The sequence below is a fragment of the Neolamprologus brichardi genome, chromosome 6, assembly GCF_056152115.1.
Source record: "Neolamprologus brichardi isolate AB-2024 chromosome 6, ASM5615211v1, whole genome shotgun sequence".
NCBI lineage: Eukaryota > Metazoa > Chordata > Actinopteri > Cichliformes > Cichlidae > Neolamprologus > Neolamprologus brichardi.
Genome location: NC_142109.1, coordinates 26,488,068 through 26,497,885, shown reverse-complemented (window position 1 = coordinate 26,497,885; position 9,818 = coordinate 26,488,068).

The window sequence follows — 9,818 nt, the reverse complement described above, 5'->3', positions numbered from 1 at the left end:
TTTCTGAAGGTCTTTTAAAGGGGGTTTTTTGGACATGGGTTGTGCTTTAACTCATTTTTAGACCAGAAGACACAGCAGACAAGGGTGTCACTGTTGTATTATACTGACATGAGATTGGATTGGAGCTGGCTGACTTAAAAGGCAGGTCTGAACTGGTTTCAGGGGAACTCATTGTTGTCAAAAGGCCATTGCATGCCAGCTTGTATGCACCACAGCTACAGTAACATTGAACTGTGAGTGAGGTACTGAGAGGTTAGGTTATGATAAGACAAATCCTCCTTATGTATTCAAACAACCTTGTCTTTTTAATAAAGCCATCTATACTTTCCCTTTGACATATGCTGTCCTCCCTTTTAAGAATACATCACACAGTCTGCTCCTTGTACCTGAGCATTACAAAGTTTTGTTTTTGTTTTTTTTGTTAAGCAACTCACTTACGACTCATTCAAACATAAAAAGGCATCTAACTAAATGGATGTGTTGTGTCTACACATACAGACAGCTTAGGAAAGGAGCAATTTTAAATTGTGTCTTTAGGCACTTTGTTAATAGCAGCCTATCACGGACAGTGACTGTCTGCAGCCATCTGTAAAACACACCGGCGGCTCTGAAATGGTTTGGTGCTGTATTTCATCCAGTGATGTTGGGGATCTTGTGAAAAGAACTCTGGAACTATGAATAGATAGATTTTAATCTACCATATTATATCACCTGTTTGGCAACAGATTCATGTTTCAGCGTGAAAATAATTCCAAATGCATTCACAATGCATAAAAAGCATAAATTAATATAAAACCACACAGTGAAACCATTAGTTATGGATTGGCCTCCCCAGACCTCAACGTTACTGAAGCAGTGTGGGATCATCTTGACACAGCATGGAACCAAAGGAAGCCAAAATTCAAGAAGAGCTTTGAAATACCATTCAAGAAGCCTGTAGAACAATTCCTGAAGACTACTTTAAAAAATTACAAGTTTGCCTAAGAGAGTTCAGACTGTGTTAAAGAATAATGGCGGTCATACCAAATACTGACTTTCAAGCTCTTTAAAATTGTACAAATAATAATTGTATAAAATATAAATATATATATATACTCAATGAAACTGCCTTTCATAAGTTATAACCGTTGTTGTGCAGTGTGCGTTTACTTTGCCTATATATGTTGTCTTCTGATCAGTATCCATATTAAATAACAGCTTATTTGGTAACTGTTTTATCAGCATTTGTGGAAATCTGCCTTTTATATGGTGTCCAGCTACAATATGTCTGTGCAACCTTTAATATGTTTTCTTACATGGTTTTCCCTTCACAGACACATATGAGCTTTAAATTTACATGAACTGTATTTTTCAACGTATTTATTCTGATATTTTTCATATGGCGCTGAGGGTGTCATCCTAAAGTCACACATATTGTATCATCCTCACAACACCCCCACATGAAACGTGTTCTCACAGCTATGGTTTTGCTTTATTATAGCATCTTAAACTATTAACGCCTACTGCTGCGCTTAATTAGGTAGCATTTTCTTTCTTATCAACCACTCAAAGCCCTTTAGACAACCCGTCTTTTTACCCATATGTTATATTGCATTATAATATAAAACAAAAGCACGTATTTTTAACTCGACCCTAACTTTGAATCACCAGTTTCTTCCTCCTAAAATGCCTGTTTTTAGGAGGAAGCCGGAGTCAACCTTCAGGCACACGGAGAGCATGCTCGGAGAATCCCAACTGGGATTTGAATCAGGAACCTTCCGGCTCTGAGGCAACGTTTGCACCATTGTGCTAAGAACATGCACAGATCAGGCATAAGATTATGACCACCTGTCTAACACTGAGTGGCCCTTTTCAGACTCATTCAAATCCTTACACTTGACAATTTTTTCCTGCTTTTAATGCATCAGCTTTGAGAAGAAAAAAAACGTCGACTTGATCCCTAATATAACCCACCCATTAACAGGTGCCATGATGAAGAGATAATCAGTGTTATTCACCCATCAGTGGTCATAATGTTATGCCTGATGGGTGTATATATAGTCTTTTTTCTTCTGGTAGTTTAATTAATGTGCATTTTACAACCTAAATAAATGTACATGACCTTTATGTACGAGACTTTACATATTTATGTTTTTCTTTTTCTTGGAAATTGAATAGAAACATGCAAAGGATATAATTTTAGAGGTCAAAGCCTCTACTGTGCCCCCATGTAGTTCCTTCATGGCTCATTGCCTTCATCAAGGACTGAGAGCATATGTTTTTCTGAGTTTTTAGAGCGGGCTCCTTGTCTCCTCTGTCAAACATGATGCTTGGCATGAGTTTTTCAGATTCTGATTAAGAGCCTTCAGAGGTTTGGCTGGGCTTCTGCTGGCAGTCACAATGACGGAGCAGCTTGTCATGTACTGGTTCAGAGACACCAGAGCTGGAGCTGTGGGGGATGTTGGGATTGACATGGAGATGCACAAACTGCTGTGGGACTGTCTCATCTCAGCAGGAAAACAAAATGTAGCATGTAACTGACAGCGTAACAAGTAATCGGTTCAAGATAAGCACGGCACACTTATTTTTAAACCAGGAACAACTCCTTAAGTCTGACTTAGACTAAAAATTACATATACCTTTTTTGGATATGAGAAGTCAGGATGTCTCTTAGGATGGATTCAAAGATAGTACAGGGATGGACAAAGAGAGGTTTTTCAAGCTGATACCCGGCATCATAGCAGGTCAGGTAATAAAACCATATTAATTTATCACAAGAATATTAATAATTTTGATGTGAGAAGAGAATTAAGCAGCTTACAGACATAAAAATGTAAAGAAATCCCTGCTCAGTCACACCTTGTGCAAGTACTGGCAGTGATATCTACAGGATCATTTGCAGAATTAATTGAGATGACAGAGTCAACAGTTCTGTTCCCAGGTGCAGGGTAAAATGAACATGCCCAGACAGAAACAGACACATACAGGGAAATGTGCAATAGCTTTGAATTTTACTCTGTGACAGCACAATCTGAACAAACTCTGGGGCATAAAACTCACAATTAATCTCACCTTATTACACACCTTAATCACTCTGTCTTTGATCCTGCACAGCACTGCTGTGATCAGAGACCGAGCTCCAAAATATCGCAGCACACATATTAAGCCCGTGGAAAGAAAGAAGAGTGACGGGATAGGAAAACTAATGTGATGGCATTTTAAAAATGCTTTTATTTGCATTACTTTACTGGGTATACAAAATGTTTCATTAATTAGCTTTGCGGAGAGCATTCTGAGTGGGCTTCCTGTGTGTCCAGTAGTGTCTCTTAGCCTTCTGCTGACAAATCCAACCTACACTGCCGCATGCAAGATCCATCTGCTCCAAGTCAAAGGTGTCAGCATTTCAGATAACAACACTTAAATTTTACCCTTCAATAATTCAGCAAACTGCACTGTGATTTATGCAGTTGGTTTAAATAGCATAAAAACTACCTATAGGCTTTATAAACATGGCATTAACATGGTTTAAAAAGAAAAGCTTACATCAACTTCCATTAAAATACTCTATGCATCTAAGGGCATGCACAATACTTCACATTCCATACTGTGTTTATACCTTTGCATGGCTGCCGGGTTAAAAAGTGAAGTCGGGTAAAGAAACTGAGGAATCACCTCTTTCGTCACCTAAAGAAAATAAGATTCGTGCTTTTGTTGTTTTCTTTGTTAATGTAAGACAAAATCTGCAAAATTCTTTACACTGGTTTGATTTGTGAACATCTGCAATCCAGTGACATTACTTAAAAATCATAATGACAGATTTTGACATTAGTTCATCGCTTTGGATCTGCGTTAGCTCTCGTCCTAATCCGTTCACACTGTTTATCCTTACCTTATCTTCATCAGACTTTTCACTGCGGTGGGGTCCATAAATCGTATGTTAGCAGTCAACACTCTGGACAAAGATGCCAAATAAAAGCATGTCGGTGCTTGTGCACTCCCATTCATTTGGCAGTTTAGCCTTAAAACCCTCAGTTTGTTGATAAAGGATGGATCTCCATTTATTGAAGGTCAGTCGTGGTATTTTTGTTGGTAAACCCTCAGAAAGACCTTTGCTTTCCTATTTTCAAGCTTCAGAAATCAGTTGTCTCTTTCATTTTGGCTTTCATAATGTTTGTCATTTCCACCTTCACGCTTCCACCTTTGCTTTTTTCGTTATTACGGGTGCAGCAATTGTGAAACTCTGAGGTGTTACTAAATGAGAATTTGGCAGATTTACTGTTTCCCCATTTTTATTCACAACAAAAAAATCACAGATCTGTATGAATGTTAAACATTTAGCTTGCACAAAATTCATGTCACACAATCACTGACACTGATAAATGCTTATTTTTAATCTTATTTGTTGCGATGCTGAAATTATTCAGCAAGGAAAAACTAATATTCGGCCCATTTATCAAGCTATCCTCATTTATTATCTCTATCTGATGACACGTTATGCAGACTGACATTAAAGCTTTCACTAAACAAAGGAGTTTTCATCTCCTGCTGTCACCCAGCTGCCATTACATTGGCACGTCTGAAGTATTAACAGAACATAAGGGCTGGATGAACTGTCACTGACCTGACTGAAACTGAGTATGGTGAATAACAAAGGGAAGTTCTAGCTAGATACTGCCCTGCCTCTTGTTCATCACCCTCATCAACTTGGAATCAAGCCACAAAATCCATTCTCTGAAAATGGTCCGACAGAGGTGAAGTGGCACAACACAGAATCAGCTGTTGTAATTGAGCAAACTGATGATAGAGCTATATAGCTGAGAGGGGTAATTGTGTGCAGCACACAGAGAATGACTAAGACATTGAACAGTTTTACTTCAGAGACCCAATTTTCACTGTCCTTGAAACTGATAACGTTTGGAGAGAGAGAGAGAGGTAACAGTCAGCTGTCAGGATTACTGGGGCTGAGTGGGAGGACATCTGAAGATGATAAGAGAGAGCTGACAGAGGAAAAACATGAAGCCAAACTCTATAAAACCTGTATGGTAAACACATGAAGAGATGCAGGCAGAGGCAGCTTTTTTAGGTTGATGTGTTTCATCTTGTCCCTGCCACTGTCTCCGAACTTGCTGCTCAGAGTTTTGGCCAAAACATGCCTGATTGAAGTTTGCCCATTCACAGCAATCTATGCGTGCAAAGCGGCAAAAGTTATTTAATGACATTAATATTTATATTTACTCACTCACCAAAATAAAACCATTTTTAACAAATGTATTTTGCCTTCAGGGTTCACTAGCGTGACCCCTAATGGATAAAGGAAAGACTTGTTATTTTAATAAAAGCCTGAATCCTGGTAGCGCAAACACTGAATAATTTAAAACTTGATGCTGCATGTGTTAATATGAAAACTAAAAGAACCCCTGAACTGTGACTGTGCACGTTCCGACAAACACACGCAAGTACCAAACATTACCAGAACTTAATTACTGCAACAGTTCAATGGGAGGAAGACGACTGAGGTAGTAAAAAAAAACTAAGAAAGGAATGAAGTTAGCCCTTGGATATGAAAATATATATCATAAATTACAGGGTCATAAAGTCAAGTTGACACTGCAGGGTGATATATGGCTACATCTGGTGGACGCACGTTGCCTGAGCTTTACGTTTGAGGTGAAGATATCGTTTCATGCAGGTCACAGAAGAAAGTAAGCCTCACTTCTCGACATATTGCACACGCAGCTCTAATACCAAGACACATGGGCACATGTAGCGCACTTCCACTAAGCTGTTTTCATTATTTGTCATCTGTTTCATACAAACATCCAGCTTCTGCATTCGTGAAACCAAGCTGGCATCACGTTTGAAGGCTTCAACTGTCACCACCAAGTCCCTCTCCATAGACCTCTTCCTGGATTTAAGGCAAAAAGCCTTATCTTTCCTCTCTTGTTACTTGACTCTCCAGAGTTTTATGAGAAATGTGAAGAGCACTTGTCAGTGTTCTGTTTGGAGGACTAGGACCCCTTAAGTAAACTATTTGCAGCTGGAAGCCATGCACGGCACATGGTTTACATTTTAACATGGGCAGCTATACGCTGAAAAGTGTTAGGTAATGAGCATAAGACTTTACATTTGAAGAAAGAATAGAAAATAAGCAATGCTGTTTTCCTATTACAGACTTTATAAGTTGAGGTTACATGAAAAGAGGGAGCTCGTATAAACATTTACCAAATATCTCACTGTGATATTCTTAATTCTTCACTCCTTTTACTTTGGCGTGCAGGAATTTAACCTCAAATTTCACAATGTTGTTTTCCAAGTTTTACCAAAGCAAAGAAACCTCTTTATTTGGCATCCCTTGTGAGTTATGAGCAGAAGATTAACCAAAACTATTCTCCCAACTTATTCCTTCATGTGAATACGATCAGAGACCCCACCAACGAAACTTAGCCAGTATTTTATGAAAAAAAAAAGTTATTTCACATGTTTTTCTTTTCAAGGATGTATTTCAGATTTCTCTTGACAGGATCACAAAAGTGAAAGACCTAGAAGAGATCTGTTTATTTCACTGAAAGCAATAAAGCAACTTCCTGAAGGATCAGATGCAGAGCAGCTGGCAGGAATTTACTTTTTTTCCTCAAGGACACTTCAGCGGGGTAGATGATTGCCAGCAAGAGTGCTTGAATGCTGGTGTTCTAGTTGCAGTTGCACCGATGTCACGAAGCCAAACCAAACATTAGCACGAAGACATCAAATAACAGCAGAGCGCTCGCAGCCTTACAAGATCTGAACCCTATTCTTTGCAAAGACTAAGGGGGCCCTCTCAAGACTGTTTCATACTTTTTCATTTGTATGCTTCCTGCAACCACAGCAAGCGGATATTTAAACAAGGCAGCAGTCGGGCTTTAAAAAAATCTCCCGTAAATATTCATTTTCCTTCCCAAACAGATGCCGCCTTGTGTTAATCCAAGATTAGTTGATTCAAGCTGAATTTAGAGTGAATTTCAAAGCAGCATCGAGCTGAAAACTGAGCTGGTAATAACTGTGTCTATCATTGTCTTACATATGTGCTGTCTCACAAGAGTCAAGACATGAAATTTGAGCTGCACATACACGCACACATGCAGACCACAATGCCAAGAAAAACTGAAGACCTGGAGAGGTGGGTTGTGTTTCTGTCAAGTCTGTACAAATACGAGAAAAGATTTATTTATTTTTTTATTTTAGGTAAAAGACGTATTCTCATATTCAAAATAGAACTTGTGAAAAAGTAGTGGTAGTAGTGTTTCTGATTTTTACTTATTTAAAAAAATGTACAGAAACATGCCAAAAATGAAGTAAAAGTTTTTTGTGCAGAATGATCTCGTCATTGCTCTCCTGTTGTGGCACTTGATCAGAAAATCAGTTATGCTTCTTCTTAGTTTTTGTTATATAGTGTTGTGAAAAACTCTTTGCCCTTTCCTGATTTCCTTTTTTGTGCATCTTTGTCACACTAAAATGTTTCTGATATCAAATGAATGTTAATATGAATTAATGAAAATAACCAGACTTAATATATTAAGGGGGAAAATAGTAAGGGAAAAAATATATCCAAACCTACCTGGACTTACATGAAAAGTAATAATTGGTTCTGCTATACTTGGCAGCAAAAACTGCAATCAAATATTTTAAATAACTGGCAATGAGTCTTTGGCATCATCGTGGAGAAATTTTGGCCGATTCTTCTTCTCTGAATTATTTTAATTCAGCCACACTGGGGTTTAACATCACAAACCGGTGTCTTTTTTAACACTGGATCAAGTAGGTTTGGATTGCTTTTTTCCTCTAGTAAATGAAAACATCATTTAAAAACTAATTTTACTTTTATTTTGACCATTTTTGTCTAATATTAATTTTTTTTGATGATTCGAAACATATGAGACTAACAAATATGAAAAAAACCTAATAAATAAGCAATATACATAACAAACATTTGGTGTACACCACTCACGGTGATTTGGTATCTGACAAAAGCTCAGGCTAGAGTGTTCAACCTATGTATGATGTCTTTATGAGGAAATGTCCTTTATATGGGCATCTTGGACACACATCTGTGACTGTTCAACCCTTCTGTGTGTAAGGGATAGCCAATCAGAAGAAGGCTTAGTTATAGTAGAGGAGCCAAACGAGCTTCAGACAAAGAATGAACTGTGGGGCTACACCAAAATCAAGTATAAGATAAATAAGGACTTCTGCAACTGTGAATAAGTATTTGGAGACTCCTCAAGTACTTGAGCAATTGAGTAAATGTACTTGCTTTTCACTACTTGATTTGGTAAAGTACTAACATATGTTACATACTAGATAGCTAGCAGCTAATCAGAAGGGCACTTATTGCAGAAAGTGTGATAGATGATTAGTTTTTAAGTCTTTTTGCCTTTAAGGGTAGCTCTGAACATCACAAATGGGATGAGCAAAAAGATGCTTCACTGCAAAAATGTCCCACAAACCTGTAAACATGCATTCAAATGACTGGAGCTGATGTTTTATTTATTTTACCGTCTTCTTACTTTACAAACGGTTTTCATTGTGTTTTAGGCTGACAAGAAACTCACAGAAGAACACATGGAGAGGGATTTATGTGAAAGACTTTTGTGAAACAACCAGAGTAACACTAAACACTGCAATGGAAAAAGTGAATCAGTCATGCAGTGAAATCCCTGACAGAAAAAAATTGTCACTGAATAAAGAGAAGCTTGATTCAATCAAATGTTTCACAACTAGTCAATGAATGAGAACGGGTATTTAAAATGACAAACTCTTTTTCACACAACTGCAAGGTTGGATTAATTAGTTTGTGGCTTTGCTGTTTATTTTAACAGACAAGCATGATTGTGCCTGACGATATGATACGTTTTATATTAGTACCTGTGGAAAAACACTAGGGTGGCTGCTAGTATGTTTGATAAGATGAAACACATTGCCCTCTAGAGTTAGTTTGCATGCATGCATGCAACTTTCTGGTCGCTTCATGAACTCAAGAGGCCCTCGACCCCATAAAAGATGGACAGCATCTGAGGGAGTGTCATGGGGTCAACAGTTTCTACATCACACAGACAGGAACAGAACAAAATATGGGTAAGTTTGCCACTTCCACAGCCATCCCTAGTCTTATGCATGCTGCAGGAGGGGTCTTTAAAACTTGAATATGCTGTTAGGATACAGTGTCAGCCTTGTTTGTTTGTCCTGATAGTTTCAGTCCACTTGCGTTTGATTGGCCTATATTTATTTATTGAGCTTTAGTTTTGTTTATATAAGTCTGTAACTTTCTGCCTGTCTGATTATCTTCATCCATGTAACCCCAGTTAGTTCTCAGTGTCAATATATGCCCATACATTCCTTTAGTCTCTGTTGTCACTTTTCTCATGTGCTACCTTGGTGCTCTGTTTTCCTTGGAACCTGCTCCTTGTTCCTCTCGTTCGCAGCCTAACAAAGATGCTTTTCTGTTGTTGAATCTGCTTCATCCACATTGGAATTCTCAGCACATCAGTTGCAGACAGCAACCATGTGTCGCAAGTTTTTGGGAGAATGATTGATATTAACCCAGATATCATTTTTAACTTTAAAATACAATTCAGTGTCAGTGTCTGCCTTAAAAGCCAATCAATGCCCAGGATGTACTGTGATATAACACACTGGTGCTTGGACTCAACGTGACTGGTATTAGGTGATGAAAGTTAAAAGTCACTTTGCTTTCACAAAAAGAACCCACATATTTTGTGCCGTGATTCAAGGCTACTAATTTTGACACATGATAACTTGAGAAAAATGCTTAGAAGGATAAAATGTAACTTGCACCGGGACTG